At 35.3% G+C, this 22,303-nt stretch overlaps 1 long non-coding RNA gene across 1 annotated transcript in view; it reads right to left on the bottom strand.

Annotated features, from left to right (window-relative positions):
* Positions 1–1,406: 1,406 nt before the first annotated feature.
* The window catches only part of LOC121668507, a 92,630-nt gene continuing 71,733 nt past the window's right edge, over positions 1,407–22,303 (bottom strand). Inside the window, exon 3 of the long non-coding RNA XR_006017405.1 lies at positions 1,407–2,563. This is a non-coding gene — a long non-coding RNA (uncharacterized LOC121668507). The remainder of the gene's footprint in view (positions 2,564–22,303) is intronic.

Genomic DNA, 22,303 nt, shown 5'->3' with positions numbered 1-22,303 from the left:
GTTGGGGAATGGAATTTCTGCAGAAGATAACAGGATGTTGTAAAAAAGACCTAAAAAACATTCTTCACAGGTCTAGGCTTCCCAGTTGGGAGGTGAAAGAGAGATACAACGCTTGAGCGTTGTAAAAACAGTCTTGTGAAGGAATGCACATGTGCCAACTCCTATGATATGTTAGAGAAGGGAATAAGCATGCACTTTTTGCCCTTGATAAGAGGGAATAAGCTTAGCAGCCCATTTTGCCATTGTGATGATGGAATAAATCTACTCTTTAAGCACTTCATATGTGGTTTTTGGCCATATTGGTTACCTGCATATATTCAGTTTTCACAAGTATCTTCTTGTAGTTGTTACCAGAATGAAACCTATCTGCAGAAAAATGTGCCGTTTCCCAAAAATATTCCTTTAGTATGAACACCATTACTGTAAAGTGTATTTCTATTTTCCAAGTTTATCTTTTAAATGTTGTTGCAGTGTATATTTGAAACTTTTATTGCAATAGTTGCAAGTGACCATGTTCCCAATATTTGCACAACAAAAATACAAAGGGAAAAAGTTTTTAAGTAGGATTTCACTCCTAATAATATCTAAATGTCATGGAATACTGTGTGAAACTTTATTAAATCCCGTGTTCATTAATGCAAACCAGATCACATTTAAGAAGGAAGAAGGAAAGAATAGGCTATATTTCTGTATTAAACATAGCATTTGTGATGGCTAACCTTTTTGTCTTCCTCAATGTAGTCACCAATGGTAATTTTTCATTACATGTCACTTTGGGGATAAGTTAGACTCCGACCTTTTGTACATAACATACATTTTGGAGTGCTCTTCCCCCCAGTAGCTGCTGTATGTTAAAAGTTCATCTGTGAATTTACTAAGTTTTCTGCTCTTCAGGAGTAAATAATGCCTTTAGAAAAAATCATCTACACACCCACAGAACATCGATTATTCTGAAAAAAGGTACTGTGTATAGCATCTCTACATTAATTGAAGAGAGTTTCCATAAAAAAATGTGATAAAACTAAATCATAGTTGTAGGTACAAAAATGCTGTTAGTGAGGATTTTCTTGTTATTTTTCTAAGTCCGTGAGAGACTTTTCTCTCTCACAGAAGAGGTAGCAGGGAATGTAAACAACCAAGCCACCTGCAACCTTGAAAAGTCTTGTTTATGGTATAGTAGAAAAATATTTTGATAATGGATGTTTTAGGATTTTAGCCAATCACCCCCAAGGGGTGGCTGGTCCTTTGTCCAATTAGACTATGAAGAAAAAAGTCTATAAAAGAGTTTGTAAAATAATTAAATAAATCAATCTTGCTGCACAATTCCTGCCTGTTGGATCCTCTCTCCTCTTCCTCCCTATGGCTGCGGGACACGGTGATACACCGTAGGAACCAGGCCTGCGGTAATACGTAGTATGGTTTCATTGGAAGGGACCTTTAAAGGTCATCTAATCCAACCTCCAATAAATGAAGCCTAGATGGATAGGTGATAGACTTAGCTCTTCCTGTTTGCTATAACATGAATGATTAACAGTGGATAGCATCTCTGTAGGTAATGAATACAAGATTTTGATGCAATGAAATGCTTCAAACTCATAAAATGAGTAACAATATACTGCTCTACAGCAAAACATATGCACTGACCCATATTCCCACAAAACCAGGAAAGAAAAAGGAGAAAACCAACTTTCATTTTGATGCTATTCTCTACATTTGTAACATTTTCCAGAGTCTAGCAAGTAATTTCAAATTATTAGTTACAAAATGGCAGCCTCTATTTCCAAAGATTGCTTTTGGTGTGAATAGTTTATGAAGTCATCACACAACTTTTCTTCTGACATCTGGTTAACCAGATTTGGATTACAAATAAAGTAAGGATCCTATCTTTGTGTATTTTATGTTAGTTTAAATCAATCTGTCCAAGAAAGAAGCCACATTTTCAATCCTAAATTGGACTGAAATAAAACACTTTTTATACAGAAGATAATCTCTAGTTATGAATTTTTCCTGACATATATTAGCATTGAACTTGGTGTTCTAGTAATGACATTTTCTTTAAACTCCATACCGGTAGTAAAATATTGTCTGTATTGACACCTCTTAAGCAGTTACTAAAAGACCATTTCAAATGTCAAACAATCTCCACAAGCTCTAACCCTCTGTAGTGTAAAGAATTGCAAAAAGATCACTTGAGATAATCTCAATAATTGGTTTCAGAACTGCATATGCATGTTAGAAACATATTACAAGGAAAGTAAATCCAGGGCAGATGGATGAAGCAAAATTTTCATTTCTTGTTTACAGGAAGCTATATTCTCTCCCTCCATTCAAAATCAGGTGGAAATGTATATAATGCTGATAATAAATAGCACACGTAGAAGACTGTATTATTATTGGTCACTAGCTCTTTTAAGATTCTGGTTTTTTTGGGTTTTTTTGGTTATTATTTTTTCTCCTGTCTATACCAGAGAAGTGACTCAGCTTGATGTCATCATCTTGAGGGGATGCCTCTGGCTCATAGGTTACAGGTACCTATGTTGCTCAACAGCTGTCAAGATGCTGTCTGAAAAAGATGGAAACAGTTTTCTTCATTTACTGTTTTAAATGAAAAATACATATTTCTCCCCATTTCTATCAAAGATTGAATGTCATTTTCCTATGCACTTAATAATTCTTTTTTTGTACTAAACTAAAATATTTTTACTTTTTGGTAAAGATAGTAAGTAATATGCATTTTATTTGTCTCTTTTTGTACAAATGAACATATAGTATATATACATATTACACATACATTACATATATACATATATATAGTATTACACATATATTTTTTATATACACATATTTTCTACTGGTTCCATCCTATACCATTATCTGTCTAAACTTTTGCTTATTTACACTTATGGTATTTAAATTTTAGTCTCCCTCAAGAATATTTTTCTTGCTTATATTGTCTTAATACTCATCTAGAATGGCTCACCCAGGTGAAATACTACTATAAAACCAGATTCTGAACTGCTAGAATTAACTTGACAGCTCAGTTGAATGACTTTCAATACAAGTGGTCACAATACTTATACCACATCTTGTATAAGCCAGGATGTTAGGACAAGGGACTTCCTTCTTTAATTTTTTTATTTTGATAAATAAAAAATGAAATTCTTCTTCCCCCATAGAGTGGTTAGTAGAAATTTTTAAAGTTATTTCTTAATGGGTAAGCTAGGCGTACTCTTAATCAGAAATATTAGTACTAGTCTGGATTATTTTCTATCTGAACACCTTATTAAAAGAAAGGGAGAAAACCCACACAATTACACCCATTACTCCAACTTCCCAACAGACTTCAGATCAACTATCAGGCTTCTAATCTCTTTCATTTAGTTTAGAACAAAACAACAAAATCTACATTTCAGCAGTAATTACTCAACTAACATAGAGAGTCATAAATAGCTCATTTATAAATAATGTTTATAATATGCTAAAAGATTTTCTAAAACTACTTTAATCTTCCTGAAAAAGCATACCTTTTATTTTTAAATTTTTTTATCAGAGAAACCTCAATTTTTGGGCAGGCTCGATTAACTTCTTAACTTCCTATCTATTTACCAAGCTCTTCTTTCCATCTATTTGCATTAGTAAAAACACCTTTCTGATTTTAGAGACACTAAGCCATTATCTATTACAGCAGCCACTAAGCCACAAAGCTAACATTTGACAGGTCTAAGTACCTACTTACCAGAATAGAAATAACATGTTACCTGTCCAAGTTGATTCTTGTTTTGCTAGTGCCATTTCTTATTGTCACACACATTTTTGCCTCCTTGTTCCTTGAGGGGTTTTTTGTCATGAAAGCAACAATCTGGTTTCTCTTGCTTCACAGGATATGAGGATTCTTCTTGTGTGAGCATTTCAGGCAAAATATCCAGTAGAAGAGTAAATAGTGAAGTATACTCAGAAGTGAAATAAATTATGTTTGCAGAGGTTTTCTGGAAAATAATGAATCTGTGCTAATTCAAGAACAGCCATGGGACCTCAAAGAAAGGTTAAGACCACTCCATGTCATCTAAGAAAGGAATGAGAGCACTGGTGGGAACCACAGCACTAGATAAATGAAAAGAATGCGGGTGCTAGAATCTCTCATTGCTGATATCTGAATATAAGTTTGTAACTAGAAGGGAAAGTTATACTGCATATTGTAATATAGTGGAAACAGGTTTTCTTCCAAGGTGATGAACATTCAGTATATGGTATCAACTTTTAACGAGTGGGGTTTCACAGGACTCTATCTTAGGTCCTGTGCTCTTCAACATTTTCACAAATGACTTGGACACAGGACTGAAAGGGATACTGAGCAAGTTCACTGATGATACAAAACTGGAAGAAGCTGTTGATTCTCTTGAAGCCATGGAAGCCCTGCAGAGAGATCTTGACAAATCAGAGGCCTGGAAAATCCCAAACAATGTGAAGTTCAATAGGGAAAGTGCCAGATTCTGTACCTGGAATGGGGCAACCCTGGATGTACAGACAGACTCAGGAATGAGATGCTGGAAAACAGTGCTGTGGAAAGGGACCTGGGGGTCCTGGTCAGTGGCAAGTTGAACAGGAGTCAGCAGTGCCGTGGCAGCCAGGGGGGCCAACTGTGTCCTGGGGGGCATCAGGCATAGCATTGCAAGCCAGGCAAGGGAGAGGATTGTCCTGCTCTGCTCTGCACTGGGGCAGCCTCACCTCAGGTGCTGGGGGCAGTTTTGGTCACCACAATATAAGAAAGGTGACCTGTCACTAATGTAAACTATTAGAGAATGTCCAAGGGAGGGCCACAAAGATGGTGAAGGGCCTTTAGGGGTAGCTGTATGAGGAGCGGCTGAGGTCATCTGGTCTGTTCAGCCTGGAGGAGACTGAGAAGAGACCTCATTGCAGTCTACAACTTCCTTGTGAGGGGAAGAGGAGGGGAAGACACTGATCTCTCTGTGGTGATCCATGACAAGATCCAAGGGAATGGCCTGAAGTTGTGTCAGGGAAGGTTTAGGTTGGACATTAAAGAAAAGTTCTTCACCCAAAAGGTGACTGGTCACTGGAACAGGGTCCCCAGAGAAGTGGTCACAGCATCAAGCCTGACAGAGAAAGAAAAGTCCTTTGAAGTTGTGTCCTATACTATTAACTATGCAGCACAAGACAATTCACAGTACTCTATAGCTCAACAGTGTGATGGCTGATTTAGCTACAGATAGCATCGTCTCCTTGAGAAGAAATTTCATAATATTTCAGACCCTAAGTTATAGAATGATTTTCCATATAAATCATAGCCGATGAAAAATTAAAGATATATTCAGTCTGCTTTTGGAAGCAATTAATTTACTCCAACTGTGTTCATGATCATCAAGACCTTGATTGCAGGGTTACTAGAGACAGTGTGAAAAAAAAAAAATTATTCATAACAGCTTGATTCTTAAGTTCATTCAGTCATCAGATGATACAGTATAATTGATTCTGCATCTTAATTTTAGTACAGAATGGCAATTAACTTTAAATGTTAAATACAAAGGATTGTTCAAAGATGTTTAGTGGATGTTAATGAAATAATAGCAAACTTAAAAAATAAGGAACTTTATATATTAAGCAAATTATTTTTGAAAAGCTGATATACATTTTTTTAATTTGTTCAATAATGTTTGGGTTTTATAAATCCAGAAATAAAAGTATTTTCATTTCATGTGGGGTTGTCTCTGGTTTGAATGTATGGGTTCTTACTGTTTCACAATATATGGCTGGGCTTATGCAAAATACTTAAATGGAGATCTTTTAAATAAGTAGTTACGACTTCTGTTGAAATTAGCAGAGTATCATGACTATATGTATAAATATCTGTAGCTATTAATTTATTTGGAGAATCTTAATTATTGAATTATCTTGATACATGATGGTGAATATTAAATAAGAACAAAATCATAATTCTATATTTAAAATTAGTCTGCTGTTAGCTGTTCTATACTCTAATTTTATTTTATTTCAGTACTAAAATCTGTTACTCCAAACGATATGATATATATATATTACATTCAATATAACCTCAAAAATCAATTACATGTAAAATATTTTAATGTCTGTTTTAACCTCTATTACCTTTATATAATATTTGAACATGTTTGAACAGCTATCAGTGGTATAATTCACTGAAATCTGTCAGATGAGGTTTGATCCATATCAGTTTCCATGTAAGTGTATTATGAACTCCCTTTGTGGAAAAAGTAAATACAAGAAAAAGAGGAAATATTATCTGTAGTTATATGTGTCATCCTGCCTTATCAATAATTATTCTACATATTAATTAGGGAAATTTATTAACAGCATTAAAGTATTGATTTTTTAATGTAGCTAATTAGAAGCATCTTATGTTTACTTACACAAATCATGCCTTTGATATTCCTAAAATAACACACAGAATGACTACTTATTTAGACTAATATTAGTAATTTGCTGCTTTGGACAGAATTAGCACTTTTTAAAGCATTATATTCATGGAAATGATTAATTTTCTACAGGAAGGAACAGTTTTCATATGCAAAAATATAAAAGCTCTTTTCCCCAGAGATCTCTAATTGCTCTTCATTCTTTGTTTGATTTTTATGAAAGATGCAACCATTTCTCAATCCAGAATGTAATGATACCGCCAGAGCTCCAAACTCCATCCTCTTTCCATGTGTTATGGGTGAGGATAGACAAGATGGTCTGGGTGAGTTTGTGGGTGTCTCCTATGGATCACCCGCCCAGGAATATCAAGCGGAGCAGGCCCTCCACAGAGAGTTGGCAACAGCCTCACACTCACAGGCCTTGGCCCTCATGGGGGACTTCAGCCAACCTGAAACCTGCTGGAGGGAAAACACAGCAGGGCACAAGCAAGCCTCCATGAGGTTCCTGGAGAACTTTGATGACAACTTCTTGACTCAGATGAGAAAGGAGCCAAAAGAGAAGTATTTTGCTGGACCTTGTACTCACAGACAAGAAGACACTTACTGGGTACATAAAGGTGGAAGGCAGACTTGGCTCCTGTGACCATGGGATGATGGAATTAAGGATCCTGAGAGGAGGAAGCACAGCAAAAAGCAAGATCACAGTGTTGGACTTCAGGAAAGCAGGCTTTGGTCACTTCAAGGACCTTTTTAGCATAGTCCCAGGGAATAAGGTCCTAAAGTGAAGAGGGTTCAAGAGCAGTCCATCACAACGAGGAAGAAATCAGTCAAAAATACCAAGCCTACGTGGATGAACAAGTAGCATCTATTTAAAGACAAAAAGGAGGCATTCAGAGGGTGAATGCAAAGATGAGTAACCTGGGACTAAATGAAAAATTCAAAAGAAATTAAAATTATGCAAGTATTCAGAAAGGATAGATAAGATGATTCAAGTAATTCTAAAACTAATTAGCTTAATACTTTATTTCCAGTATATTAATAGAAATCCTGATATAGAATCAAATAAGGTATTAAAAAAAAGAATAATAATTAGAATGGCTTTCTAGATAATATTTCTTCTAAAACTTGGCTCCTTTTTTCTGGCAAAGACACGATTGGAACATTGGTCAGCTCACAATTCAATGTCACAATTTTGACATTTTGATTTCAAAAACCTATTATTTTTTAAGAAAAGTAGGGTTGTGAAGATGATCAAGGCATTGGACAAAAGAAGAAGTTGTGATAATAAAACCTTGGAAGAGGTTGACAAGAGGTTGTGCAAGTTATCGAGTCTCCTCTCAACTTGGTGATGTTCAAAACCTGATTATACATGGCCCTGAGTGTTATATATTAAATCCACCAAATTGGCCTTCGTATGTTAAGTGCCCTGATTTTGCATAAGATGTTAAATGTCCTAGTTTTGCATTTTGCATATTAAGTGTTTTAATTACCAAATTAGTATTTACATACTTTAAATGCCCATCAAAGTAGTTAAAGATATAAAGTTAAATTCTCAGAACCATTTAATCACACAGTTCCTAGTTAAAAATCCCTGTTGATAAAATATTCCCAAGTTTAATCCCTTCCTTAAGCCTTAAACTTCTAAATATCTTGTTTCCTGCATATACCCAAGTTATCCAAGTTAATGAGTATATTTTAAAAGATTCTTAAAGTGTTTATGGTTCAGTTTTAAAAGTTCCTTAAAATGACTGTTGATTGTTCTGTTTTAAAAGTTCCTTGAAGTATTTGTAGTGCAGCTTAATGCTTTTGTTAGTTGTCCTTAAGTTCCACAAGTTTCTAAGCCCAGCTCCAAGAAGCAGACTTCTAGCTGTCAAGAGCTATTTTTAGTCTCCTGTCCCTTAACCTGCAGCTCAGCTCCATGGCAACATGAATGTCAATGAGGACATTTTCCCGCCTTTCAAGCACCCGAGACAAGAAGCTATCCCATTGGCTGGTTCAAATGACCTCACTTCAAGACTCCACCAATCGCACCAGACCATGGGGCTGGACTGTGGGCGGACCTGGGCGGAGCATGGACATTATAAAATCAGTGCACAGGCGCGGAGCTCGCATTTGCCTGGGATTAGCTGTGGGTGAAACCGAATGCTGGTGACTCAGGCCTCTATCCCCCAGAGGGACCATTTTAATTATCTAACTTTGGAGTAGCCAAAGTTAACCCAGTGTTGCAGGCTTCCTGCACTGGGGCCTTGTGCCAGTTAGGCCTAAAGGTCTCTAATCGCTGTGGACCCAGGTTTTAGGATTTTTACTTGGGATTTTTACTTGTGGATTTTCCCAGACTGGATTATTTTAACTTTAATTATTTTTTTAAATTATTCTTTTAATAAAACAGGTGTTAATTTTTAATTAACATCAAGAGTGCTGTCATTCTTGACACTGAGTAAGGTGCTCTAGTTGCCCCACTTTTAAGCAGGAGAGTTTGGACTATACAGTCTCCGAAAGTGTTTTCAAATATCATCCATTCTGGGATTCTGTAAATACCAGAAGACATTACTTGAAATAAGCCTTATTGGACTGATACATTTAAAAGCATAATTCTCAGAGGAGAATCATGTTTGAATAACTCTTTCTAGGGAAAGTCCAAACTGATTGATACTACAACCAAACCTGTTAGCACTTTAATCTGTGCTCTTGAAGTATCAGTTCAATGTTGATTACATTTCCAGATAGCTCAAAGATTGACAGAATCATAATTACTCATGAGAACAGAGTAAACATATAGCAAATTTTGTATTGAAACATGAACTCACCTTGTTCAAAGAATAAAGAACAAAATAAAATACTGTAAGAATAACATATGGAAATCATAACTGTAGATTAGGGAACAGTATCATGAAAAGTTGTCACTATAACAGGCTCTAGGGGTGATGTGATATCCTGTGCAGCACTGCAGAAAAGTAGACTGATCTTTAGAAGAATAAAGAGTACTAAGAAAAATAAAAGTTAAGAGATTTGTGAATCGAGTTTAGTGCACACATTTTTAATGACAGAAATAAAAGTTGTTAAGGAATAAACAAAAAATTCCTCAAAAGAAATAGCATGGTTTCAAACATCTTGTGAGAAGTAAGACAGCTTCCTGTAGAACTCAAAGGAAAAAGTTGTGTTGAAAAAAACATAGTGTCCCCAGCTTAACTGAAAAACTCAAAAACAAGTGAAGTCTAAAGTTGATTTCTTTGTTGGTTTTGTGGGGGTTTTCCTGGTTTTTTTGGGGATTTTGTTGGTTTTTTTAAAAGAATGTTGAACTTCTCTAAAGAAAAACCACAAGAAAGGGTGAAATACCTGTGTTTTGGTAACTTCAAAATGTATAAGATGGTTTCATAAATGTAGTCTCACTGAAATTCATGATCATGGGTTCCATACCCATACTACTGAACAAAAGATAAGGCAAGAAGATACACAGGATATGGGATAAACAGATGCATCTGCTTGCCTTATACTCTGTCCCTTGACTTAGGATAACTAGTAAAATCAAGGAACTTTCTACTTTCTATATAAATATATCTTATATGCAAATGTTGGGATCCTTCTGAAACCACAAAAATAATATTTTCAAGTATAAGATGAAATATTTCTAATCAGAACAGAAAACTCTTCAAGCATTTTCCAATAGGAAGAAGAAATAAAAGTAAGTCCTATGTCTTAAAAGCTAGTGTTACTATGAACCACTATTCTAGGAAAGATATAATACAAAATATATACTCAGTTGAAATTCACATCACTTTACTCGTAAGTTAGTTTACACAGTATAAAGAACTTTATAAAATCCAGTTTGACTTCCTGAATAACACAACTTACAATAACTTACTTTAATAATCTTATATTACTGTTACAAACTGTGTTAGAGTAAAGCTTAAGCTTCAGAAAATGTTTCATCTTATTGTGACATTATTAAGAAATGGACACCTTAGTGCAACAATTCCAAGGTCATTTTTTCAGGTAAGTCAATACTGTATACTGTCTGTTTTCAGCTGGGGTAGAGTTGGTTTTTCTTCTGAGTAGCTGGTACTGTGGCTTTGTTTTGGATTTAGAATGAGAATAATATTGACAAACACACTGAAGTTTTGATTGTTATTAAGCAGTCCTTACTCTGAGGACTTTTCAGTGTTGCACACTCTGCCAGTGAGGAGCTGCACAAGAAACCAAGGAGGACCAAGCATAGCAAGGACAGCTGACCCAAACTGATCAGAGGTCATCATACCCAGGATATAAACTGGTTTATACTGTAATATAATCTTTTTAATAAATTAAACATAGCAATGTTATCTTAAGGGCATTTTTCCAGTTCTTGTCTTGAACTTTTATTTATTAGCTATACCATGTTTATATGTACCAACCAGTAGAACCGTATTTATTAGTTATTGCACCATCACTTTTGCTGTCCTCAAATCTCAAATCTTCAGCATTTTTGCTGGAGATATTAAAACTAAAAACCTTAATATTAGTCTTCACATTTATCAACCCTCTCACTATTCTCGTATTGATTCAACTAAACAAGATATAAATTATCACTCTGTTATAGCATTAAACAGAGTCCTTATGGTTTCTTTATTGTCCATCTTGTCATCTAAATCATTTTCAGAGCTTCTGCTCTTCAGTGTAACGTTCAGTGTGCTGTTCAACAGGTTTCAATCATCTGATGTATTATTCTAGAGCTTATTTTATATGTTATTCTATAGTTCTACCTATTCTAGGTAGGCAGTTGCTGTTGCTGCAGAGATCTCCCTGACCAGAAAGCACTAAGGGATCAAAGCCACATCTTCTAAAGTACTGACTTCAATAGAATGATATTAAAAGAATTAGACCTTCCTCTATCCACTACTTCTGAGTTACTGGGTATGCAGAAAAATTGTGAGCATAGAAGAGCATATGAGTTCAACTTGTTCCAAATAATTCTGGTAAATCTTGCAGTACCACGGTATATGTTTGAAGTCTACAGTGTTCATTGTTAAAGAAATAATGATAAATTAATTCATAAATTTAATAAGTGTAATTATACATCATTACAAATTACTATCCTAATTCCGTAGATGGTGAACAGAAGCAGAGAGATTAACATATAAAAAGAACTCACTGAGGAAAGAGTGAAAAAACTTGTTCATGATTTTTTTTTCATTCAGTTAAGAGAGTACTGTGGATTTCCATCAGGTTCTCTGTCAGTAACAGCAATCCCTTCAGATCATTATTTTTGTTCAGCCTTGGGTAGCTCAGCGTGTGCTTCTCCAGTCTGCCTTGACTCAGGATTTCTGACAGTCTTCCACCTTGATACACTGCCTGCACCCAGCTCAGCCCATCTCAGAAATCTGATTCCCATTCTAACAGATTAACAGTGCAGAGGAGACAAAACTCCTTCCACCTTTTCTTGTGCAAAATTTTCATTCTCTGAATGAAGAAATGATACTGCTCATTTCCAGGGCAGAGGCTGCTTAGTCTGCATGACATCATGGCCAACTTATTTGTGATTTTCTATCAGGAACTATCTGAAAACGAGTAAGTTCAACTTTTCCCATCCACAGTTAAGATTTTTATCTTAAAAAGAGAGACAGGAGGGAGAGATAACAGGGAGAAACCCCTTCTTTCAAATGTCAAATTGCAACTTTGAAATTCAGTATTGTTACAATTTATTAAAAACACACACAGAAGAAAAAAAAACCAAACCAACACAAAACTACGAAACCCCAACATCCCTATAAATCTCCTAAAAGTATTCTGTATGCTTATGGATTGGTTCTGAATTTTTAGAAATAAGTGTACCTTACCCTGACATAGAAATGCACTGAAGAATTAAATCTAAACAAATGTTTAAAGAAAAGTTTATAATATATAAAAAGAAAAATTGCAATAGCTTTATGCTGTCATTACAAAAAAGAAAAGTATCAGAAAAATTCAGCAATGATAAACAGAAGTGATTTCAAATGCTAATAAGAACATTGAGAACATAATTTACAATGCTATGCTGGTATAACAGTACTATTAAGTAAATCATGAAATGCCACACAAGCTGTTTTCATGCTGAGACTATCTTTATAGTTACTGATGAGTTAGTATTTCACTTCAATTATATAGCTGAAAATCTTTAATAATTGCTAGCAATGACAAGAGTGAACTTCAAATAGCTCTAAATAAAATATTACTGCTGCAATTATTCAGAAGCATAACAAAAGCACCCTTTTAAAATTCTCACAGGATTTATGCTCATTATCATCAAATTTATGATTAACTAAAAATACCACCACTATAAATTCATTATATAAAATACCTTATTTAAATGTCCAACAAAAATTTTGAATTCATATTTCATCCACGGTCATCAGCCATAACTTTCTAGCATTTGTGCACTTCTCAAATTACATTTTAATAATGAGGATAGTAAAAGGGAACTATAGTTTCAGAAACAAACATTCAGTTTAGCCAGGTATCATATAGCTAGATGCATTCCCCTTTCATAGAATTTGAAATGTTCAGTGTTTCCACCATAAATATGATAAGGAAAAAAATGCAAGTCTTCTATGAATCTATTTTTATTGTATTTTTAACAATAACTTTTGCAGGGAACTTGACACTCTTAAGACTGCCTCTCAAAACATGCACCTTAACAGCATATTCCATACATCTATTTTTGAGCATTTAGTTTAACATTCTAACATATTTTAAGGCCCAAAGTTACTGAAATGGCAGTAAAATGCACAATAAAAGAGCACCACTTACATGAATGTAAATTAAAACACTTTCTCATAAAAATATAAAGCAGTCTTGCTTGAAGTCACAACTTAGAATAAGTCCCTAAATACTTAATTTGTAAGGATACTGGCTACAGCTGCTCCACAACTGTCTGTTACAGTGAGGAATAGTCCTACTATCTGATCTTTATGGATTTCTATGCCTAAATTCCCATGATCATCTAGTCTCTTCTCTAGGAGCCAAGGGTAATATAATTTCTATAGCGGTTTAAGGTAGTGTAAGAGATATAGTTAGAACATCATGAAGTTCAAATTAATGATCTGACTATATAGTGATACATGCCTGTCTGTCTTTTTTCCAACTGCTTCCATGTGGAACGAATTTTTATATGGTATCAGGTAAATTGTTTGGCCGAACAAGAAAAACAAAGGATAGTTTATTATAAGCTGAGTAATTCAAGCATAAAAAACCCAGTAACAGCAACAGTAAAAGAGGTAGCTAAAAAGGAGAATTAAAATAACTGAGCAGTTCCTCACTAAGGGTTTTAAACAGTTTCCTACCCCAGGAACAATTATTTGTAACCAGCCATGGGCTGCCTTCTCTTCAGCTCATACCAGTATGTTCTTGTGCTCTTGACTTGAGCTTTAAGACATTTCAAAAGAAACAAACAACTCAAGCTAAATCACAGAAAAGGGTTCACCATAGGTAAAGGTTTTAAGCTCTCCTCTCTTCGTCTTTAGTAACAGTCTGGAAGATGAGTTTTCATTATTTCTGATGATTGTGTTAATCAATAGGGTCTGTGCTGTCAAAAGTATGTTTCATTTTGAAGTGGTTGTGGTTATTCCAACGGAAGTTGGGTTTTATCAAGTTTAAATTTATTAAAAACTTTACCAAGCACACTTCATAAAAAACTTGCCTATCAGTTAAGGCAAAGCATATAATTTTCTCACAGCGTCAGACACACATTTTGAATTGATTAGTGCTGAAATAAGAGATCAATCTAGAAGCATTTGAAGTTAAGTAAAATACCCTGCTCCTTTCACTCGCATCTCTGGGTTTTGGTTTTTTTGTTTGTTATTATTAACACTATTATCAATAGTATTAATAATGATAATTGTTATTACTAATTTTCCATCCGATTATAAACCACAATCTCTGACTTCCAATGGCTGCTTGAAGAAGTAAAGAATAAAGTTCCCTCATCTTGCCAGAACTCTATGATTATGCAAACTCCTGTCTTGCTTTTCTTATTGATCTCTTGTAAACTTTCAGCCTGAGATAGAATGCATTTTCTTTAGGGATAATAAAACTAAACCATAAAAAAGATAAAGATAAAATGCAAAATATAAAATATAAATAAACAAAACCAGCACACAAGAGCAATACTAGGAAGAAAGGTCCCCTACTCTCCTCCATCACACCTCTTTCCTACTATTAGCCTTTCCATTGCTGTTGAAGCAAGCGAAGAAAAATGTATTTTAAAAAAGGTGATTTGTTCCAACTCCAGCATTTCCAGATGCAGTAGTCTGAGTCTGATGGAGACACGAATGGAGCCAATATTTCAAAAGGTTGTTGCAATGAAACGCTTTTGAGGAATCAGTATAAGATTTCTGTATGTCAGAAAAAGAATTAAAAAATGTTGAGATAGGGTGTAAAACAGCAAAGAATAATAAGCAAAAATCAGTAAAAAGGAAAACGATTAAAACAAATTTGTTAGCAGTTGAAATGTTTCAAGAGGGTTTCTGTTTTCCAAATAAAAATTTAATTCACTTTATATGTATTTTACCAGGTATGTTACCATTTCATAGTTTTAAATCAAAGGTAGTTTCTGCATGATAATAATTTCTAAATCAGCAGCACAGAATATATGAGTAGATAGTAATTCAGTGTGAGAAAAAACTGACTCGTTGAATTTCAAGTTTCAAGAATAAAAATGTGATAAGTAAAGAGCTCATTAAACTGATACTGTATAGCATGTCTTTAGAAAAGGTGCTCTACAGCCCCAGGCTATCTGAGTGAAGATGAAAAAAATTACTGTAGGCACATGTTTTGCTGTGAATATGTATTAACTCAGTATAGGATAGTATATTACATTTTTAATCAAAGTGTCAGATGATCTTATATGTCCCAAGTCCTTTATTGGGTAGAACTAAATGAGCTTTTGCTACTCTGGATAAGAAAGATGACAATTCCAAGTCCACTGGTATTTTGTACTGAGTAACTCCATTCTTTATACTAGTTTTTTCCTTAGTGCATAGTTTCGTAAAAAGAATCTTAAGGTGTCCAGCATTAGTGCTGCAGATGGTTATTTGCAAGATGTCAAGGAGACAAACACATGCATCTAAGCCTGTGTAATGATAACAAAATAATTTAAATAATCTCTTCTTCATTTGACACTCCCATCTCACATAAGAAAACATATGGAATTATGGTCAGAGGTGCCACTGCAGAGAATTGTCCTTCCTCTGCTCCCAAGATGAAACAATATTTCATTTAGCAATGATTTTTTATTGGCAATGACCGGTAGACACAGACCTCCTGCTACCTACTTGACTCTAAGCCACTATGTCTCCTGTGTGCAAACTGTGTAGGTGAAAGAAGTGTGGAGATATAGGGTGATTTCCTAATGTCTATTAATTCACCCCAGAACCTGTCATTTTTTAAGACCTGAGCATCTCCAACCCACATTGTCCTGACTGCTCTGACAGAGAACTTTGGAAGAATAATGTGCTTAGCTTTGGGACATGACCAGCCTGCAGAAGTAGCATAATTTAAATCCTCTAGAAGTTTTCAATTTGGGGATTTTTGAGTTTGGATCTTAACATATAATTAGTGTGCATTGTTCAGATACATTAATAAGTATAGTATACATGGTTTAGATCAGTTAGTATATATTGTTCGGATCTACAAAATTTTCATATCAAGCTAGAGATGTATTTGTATTGGATATTATCTGTTCATGATAAAAGAAAATACTAACTGTACACAACTAGATGAAGGGCTAAGACTAGCAGATTTATCTGAAAACTGATGCTTGTTATGATGTTGATTAGTGTTTTAAGTGACTTTTACTTAATGATGATTAGTAGACTTTGACAAATCCAAAGGGTATTAACTAGTATTAACTGACATGACAGCTCATTTTCTCACTAATCTTTTAAAGAAGACTGTAAACCTTCCTTCAGAGTTAAAACTGCCTGAGTATTAGTATCAGAAATAAAAGAAAGTGAAACAAATCTTAGCTTGTGGGTTCCCTCAGGATTTTGGTATGTACTGGATGTCATACATGAAATCCCTATTTGTGCTTGGTCTTTGCATATTAAGTGCTTTAATTAATTAATTTTGAGTTAAATATTTTTAAATTGAATCTTAAAATTAACCCATCAGCCCAGGTACAAAAATCAAGTTCCATTATCAGTGTTTTCAATTGTTCAAAGTAGTTTATTAAGAGAGTTGCACCCTTCCCAGTTAAAAATTCCCCAGTTAAAAATCACCAACTTGCTCCCTTTGCAAACTTCAAACCACCTGTACACCATAAGAGTTATCTTTCCTGTGTTTACTGTATACTTTTACAAGTGTTTTAAGATGTGTTGGATGTATTTTAATACTTTTTTTAGGTGTTTTTACTTGCACTTTGGTTCCAAGGCCAAAAACCCCAGTTCTAACAGCCAGCAGCTATTTTCAGCCCCACAACCATTACTCTGTAGGCAAGCTCCATGGCAACCTGAATTTTAATGAAGGCATTTTAGCTCCCTTATCTCAACTAATACCACCCCTGTGACAACGATGAGCCATTGGTGGACAGAGATGATCTATCAAAGGGAAAGCACGAATCACTTTAAACCGAAGGGGCGGGCTGTGGGTGGGCTGTGGGCGGACTGGGGTGGAGCAAAGACACTATAAAACAACAAGGCAGAGAGGCGGTCTTGCTCTCTCTCTCTGCAGGCTAGCTGTGGTGGATGCCTGTGCTGGGCGTTAAAAGCCTTACTCCTATTAAGGAGCCTTTAATAATTTTTTTTCCTGACTTTTAGACCAGCTAAAAGTCAGTCCAGCACTGCAAGTCTTTTTCTCTACCTGAGGTCTAGTGCTGTCTCAGCCAGAAGATCTCAAATCCCTGCGCTCCTGGGGCATACCATCTACCGAGCAATAGGATCCCAAATTTTTATATTTTTCTAATTTCTGTAATTTTTCCATTTTTCTGTTTTCAATAAATTATTTTTTTTTACTAAGAGTTGTCTCATTTCTCACACTGGATATCAATCAGATCAGAAGACGAATTTGACAGACATAAATTAATAAATTTCTGACAGTTGGATTTTCAATCTGTTGGATTTAAGTGAGAGATCAGGATCCTAAGATCTGTGTGCCTTTTAGGACACACAGATTCAAGACATACAGAGCTGCTGATCTGAAAATGTTTATTCCTGACAGACATCATCTAATAGCCTTCTGTATTGCGAGAGGATTAGAGAAATATTTTGTATACAAAAGAAGCGTTCATGTCATAGTGCTACTTTTCAAAAACAATTTTTTTTTAACATAATCCTTAACATATTTTCTATTCCTGTCTAATAATTGACTAAAAGCATTGCTACAACTGCTTTCCTGATACAGGATTGTTCTCCTTCTTTTATCTAGTTAAAGTATCACACGAGAGTAAACCAGTGATCCACAAATGTTTCAAGCCAGGGAAAATGATGTTGAGCAAGTAAGATGCTGTAACAATAAAATTTGCTTTTCCACAATAATGTTCCTTGCGGTTTTTATTTTATGAAGATAGATAGATAGATAGATAGATAGATAAAAATAGACAGATAAAGATATATATGTATTTATATATACTAAAATTAGAGAACCTCACAGGTCTACCACATCTGAGCAACCAGATGCATAAGCAGTCAAAACCAGTGTCCATAAGGCTACAGAACCATATTTCTTTTCTCTCTGGCATAATGAATCAAAAATCCACTGCTAAAAGGTCAAAGAAATATTCTAAGAAATAAAAAAAATTTAATCCTTTAAGCAGACAGAACATTAATTTCAAATCTTCAACACCCTAGAAATTATTTTAACATGTTTTACTATGCTGTGTTTTAAAAGTGATAGGCACTTCTCTTTTTAAACTTACTTTTAGAAGGAATAGCTGAAATAGCTACCCCATTCCAAATCATTGGTATGTATCTAAGGAAGTATGATGTATATGTTTCTTCTGTTGGTTGACTTGGCTGTCTTTCTATACAGCTTTATGGCTGTTGTAAACACCACTAAAATTTCCCCATGCACTTTGCGGAGACTTATTTACATTTACTTTGAGGTGGGTTTGTTTTTTGGGGTTTTTTGTTTGTTTGTTTGGGGTTTTTTTGTTGTTGTTTTGTTTTTAGTTTTGTTGTTTTGGGGTTTTTTAATTGCTTGGTTGGTTTTGGTTTTGGGTTTTTTAGTGACTATAGACCTTAAAGACCAGTCCAGGGTTTAAATGGACCCTTAGATAAACTAAGATGCAAGTTAGTTGAAGTATGACTTCTTTTGCTTAGGGATCTAAAGCTTTGAGAGGCACCTCCAGTCAAAGCTATTGCTGAACATGCATCTAATTCTTACCAAAGCCATACAAAATCCAAAAAAAAAGGTAGTCCAGCATTTAAAACCTGATTTTTTGGAAAGCTTAGTCAGACTCATGGAATATTATAGGGTGAAAAGAACAGCTGGAAGTCATGTAGTCTGTTTTCTTAGACTAAGACTAGCTTTGAAGTTAGTGAAGGTTGCCCAGGGTCATATCTAGCTGAATTGTAAATACTTACAAGGGTAGAGATTCCACATACAACGGCCATCTCGTTGCAGAGAGGTTTGTATGATTTACTCTTCCTTATATCTAGCCAAAATTTTCAGTGTTGCAACTTGTTCTTACATATTTTATATTAAACAAACAACATTAAACACCTTCTTTGGTAAACAGTGCTATTTTCTAGTCACCTTTGGTGTCTATGAAATTTGACACCTGTTTTTGTAATGACCTAGCATCCGTGGGAAAGATTTAATCTACTTTTCATTCTGATTACAAGGTCAGCTTCAAAGCACACATAGGTAGCCAGTTGCATAAAGCAACAAAGTGCCAGAGGCCTGACAAGCAGCAAATAACAACCCATTTAGGCCATTATGCACACCACTCTTTTAGATTAAAATAGCAGACAATGTGCCTAAGTCAATAACAACGTTTGAGATTCATTCCATTTTCCAAGAAGCCACACAGCAAAACTGAGCAAGTCCTTTCTCTGTTGTTTTTTACAGGCTTTTAAGCAGCTGACAGATACTGGAAATCACAGCCAAAACTTTTTTTTCTTTGCTGTTTTTTTCATGCAGAGTCTTATGCCGGCTAACTTTTAATCAGGTTACTTAAATGCATTTGCTAAATCTGTAATTTTTTATTTAGCTTTGAGAAGGAAGGTTAAGACACATTTCAAGAATACAGCCGAGTATCAAAAATATGACAAAGCTAAGTGAACTATTTTCTGCCTTTTTTTCAGCTGACCATTTAATCTGCATTATTGAGTTGGTTTATTTTGCTTTGTACTTGCTGATGTGCATTACACAGTACATTTCTCAGACCAAATTTTTTTTCCATTTACTTGACAGAATTCACTTTTGTACATCATAAAGTGAAATATTTTAAGCAAAAAACACGTTCCCAAAAAGCAGTGTAGAGAAGATGCAGGAGGAATAGTTTGATTCTTCTAACTGTATGGTGATAAATAGTTTCCTTCTTTATCCTGTCGTCAATGAGTTTTAATGGCTCGCATTTAAAACCTTACTGAAACATAGCTCTTGCACTTAGACTTACTTTATTCTGCCTCCATTGGAAAGATTGCAATTGAGGTAGGTAAAACCATGAAGTAATTTTTAAAAATTATTTATCTTTTCTGCAAAAATAATTGAAAAGGCTGATAGTAGAAAGTCTGTACAGATCCCTGTCGATACCTGGTGAGAGAAGAATACCTACCAAACTTCTGTTCGATCATCTGAGAAATGCTGATTGGTAATGAAGAACGAGACTCACCAAGTGCATGTATCTGCAAGACTTGTTAATTATGACTTGTGCTGCAAGATATTGCTGTAGCTTGGATTTGCTCTTCATTTTGTGGTGGGGGTTTGTTTTGTTTTGTTTAGTTTTTTCTATAAGAAGTGTTTACAGGCAAGATGCTAATTTACATGTTAGGTAGTCAAGCATTGAAACATTGCCCAGGAGGGTGGTGGAGTCGCCATCCCTGCATGTGTTTAAGAGGTGTTTGGATCCATCACTGGGTGATCTGTTTTATTCATTTAGGGGTTGCAGTAGAAGTGGTGCTGGGTTGATGATTGGACTGGACTGATCTTCCATGGCATTTTTTAAGGTTTTAAAGAGCAGGAAACAGAGACATTACAGAGACATTACTTAATTGAAGTGCAGGATTGCTCATGAGTATGTTGCAGTCTCTGGCTTGCTGGTGCCAGATAGTGAGGTGCCGTGACCTTCCTAAAAGCATCTCCAAGGCGAAGCCACTCGGTAGGACCACCACACACTCACACACGCGTGCACACACACACACACGGGTAGCTCCAGTAAATGGGTTGACGGCAAAGATGCAGGCAGGGTCTTCAAATGGAGTTGCACAGGAGGGGTTTATTGCAGCCACACGCGTGAAGGGTTCCAGGGACTAAGACAAAGAACATTGGAGGGTCCAGGGTTACATACGGGAGCTGAGGGAGCACCAGAAACTAATGATCTGAGGGCATGGTGGCGGTACACAGGTAGGGCTAGGGTATGGGAGCCAATGGGGAAGCTCTGAGGGAGTGGCAATGGGGCAAGGGCCAGTGGGGGAACAGGGAGTGAAGAATCTTCTAGATCAGGGGCATGTAGAGTAACAGGGGGTGGGGAGGCCAACAGGCCAACCGGGGAAACAGAACTGGGGTACCTTAACATAACAGAACAGAGCATCCTGGGGGAAGCCTTTTCAGTCACCCTAACCTGGGGAGGGTCTCTTGTACTTAGGGACTGTCCCATCAATGGACTCTCTTTGTCCCTTGTACCACAGGCTCACTGGCCACCACATGAGTACAGTAATACTAAAAAGAAACAGTTTTTCTTAATCTAAAGAAGCATTATTTCATGCTTCTTTCACGTATGTTTTTCATGTATTTCTAGGAACCTCCTTCGCAAACAAAGTGTATGATGGTAATCCTTAGTTCGTGTAGAATATTTTTCATGAGGAAATTTTCAGATGTTTTTTAAAGAGGATTTAGTTATTCTGAATTTAAAAACCACATTTGTATTTTTGGGCTGGATGTAAAACTTTTGAAAAGGGACATTACATCACGTATATGTCAGACCTTCTAGTTTGCAGTTAAAATTCCAATGAAATCTTAAGACAAATGGTGTGACAGGCATTAAAAGACATCTCAAAATATTCAGAGATCATGCTGATCTTATAGACACTTTTAAGAATATATTAATTATTGGAGTCTGAGAGCAATTTACTTTCTTCTGTGGAATTAAAAATCAATTGGAGACAATCAAATTAAAACGTACAATAATTCAATGTTGTTAGAGAATACATTTTTTAATGTTTCATAATGTTTTAATGTTTTCTTTCCCGAGAGAAGGAGCAAAAACTAACTTCATCTACCTCAAGTGTCCTGAATTTACAGTTCTTCCAGGACTGGCCAACACTGACACCACCTGATCCTGGACTAAAACAAAATCCCTTAGAATTAATAAAGATTTCACTAATAAGACCACAATTAGATGAGCACTGGTACCCAAGACAGATGTAGTTTATAATTGTGAGGTTATATTGAACAAGGATCACATTAATTACTGGCATTTTCCATTAGGAGAGCAGGCCAGATACTGGGTAATTTTATATCTACTTAGGCAAGCAAAATTTAATTTGGAATTATACAGATTTAAATCTAGAAGTGAATTACTCACTTGACCCAACTGAATTTTTTAAGAAATGAAACAGTTGGAGACTCTGAAGGTAGTTAAGATAGTTGTCAGAGAACAGACAGGTACTGAAGAACTGAGGTCAGGTTTATGACTAATGGAAAGAAGAAAAGAAAAAAGAAAAAAGAAAAGAAAAGAAGAAAGAAAAGAAAAGAAAAGAAAAAAGAAAAGAAAAAAGAAAAGAAAA

Source organism: Corvus kubaryi, unplaced genomic scaffold, assembly GCF_017639235.1.
Source record: "Corvus kubaryi isolate FWS band 111438036 unplaced genomic scaffold, C.kubaryi_AGA036_p1.0 37385, whole genome shotgun sequence".
NCBI classification, from domain to species: Eukaryota; Metazoa; Chordata; class Aves; order Passeriformes; family Corvidae; genus Corvus; species Corvus kubaryi.
Note: the sequence above shows the minus strand (reverse complement) of the source record. Positions and strands in the feature narration are given on the sequence as shown.